The 856-nt window shown below is 34.9% G+C and overlaps 1 non-coding gene across 1 annotated transcript; it reads left to right on the top strand.

The window, feature by feature from the left end:
- The first annotated feature begins 298 nt into the window (after positions 1-298).
- LOC146398721 (U6 spliceosomal RNA) lies at positions 299-404 on the top strand. The gene has a single exon (XR_014820144.1). It is a non-coding gene; the product is annotated as a U6 spliceosomal RNA (small nuclear RNA).
- The last annotated feature ends 452 nt before the right edge of the window (positions 405-856 follow it).

Raw genomic sequence — 856 nt, 5'->3', positions numbered from 1 at the left:
AGAAACCTGCATTGTCACTGCTGTGGCTCAGGTTACTGCTGTGGTGTGGATTGGATTTCTGGCCTGGGAATTTCCACATGCCTCAGATGAGACCAAAAAATTAAAAAAAAATACTTTAAATGCATAGAAAAAATATAACCTATGGATCATACATCAAAATATGAACATTAATTATATGTAAATGCAGTAATAATGAGTGCTTTCTTTTTCTTTGTGTTTTTCTGAATCCGCTAGTAATTTTGCACTGAGGCAAAAGTTCCAGGAAAACGAAACTGGTACGAACTTAAAAATGAAACCCGCCTTGCTTCAGCAGACATATACTAAAACGGGAATGATGATACAGAGATTAGCACGGCCCCTTGCACAAGGATGACACGCAAATTTGTGAAGCGTTCCCTATTTTCCAATCTGAAGAAGAAAGGATGTGTGTCCATGTATAATTGAGTCACTTTGTTGTACAGCCAAAATTATCACATTGTAAATCAACTGTACTTTAATAAAACTTTAAAAAATGAAAAAAAAGAGACATCAAATGCTGAAATTGAACACTGAAATCAGAAATCACTTTTCTCTCTTGCTAGAATTCCTAAGATATATCCATTTTTTTTCTATTGGTTTGTTTCATTTTTGAGATATCTATTCCTCTCTAAAGATTCCTTCATTTATTTCACAAGGTTTTACTAATGAGAAAACAGGAGTTATGTTTTACTCTAATTGTAAGTTGTTAAGTAAAATCCAGTTCTAATTCACTGATGGTCTTACTAACAGCAAATAAGGCCTGTAATAGCCTAGACCTCAGTCCTTCTGCCACTGTGGAAAGGGTGATGGGCCCATTTTACAGAATGGAATGGAATGG

This window comes from Sus scrofa, chromosome 11 (assembly GCF_054392235.1).
Source record: "Sus scrofa isolate SSC_HxYL_T2T_F1_AM1 chromosome 11, Sscrofa_HxYL_maternal_Yorkshire_Landrace_v2.0, whole genome shotgun sequence".
In the NCBI taxonomy this organism is placed as follows: domain Eukaryota; kingdom Metazoa; phylum Chordata; class Mammalia; order Artiodactyla; family Suidae; genus Sus; species Sus scrofa.
Note: the sequence above shows the minus strand (reverse complement) of the source record. Positions and strands in the feature narration are given on the sequence as shown.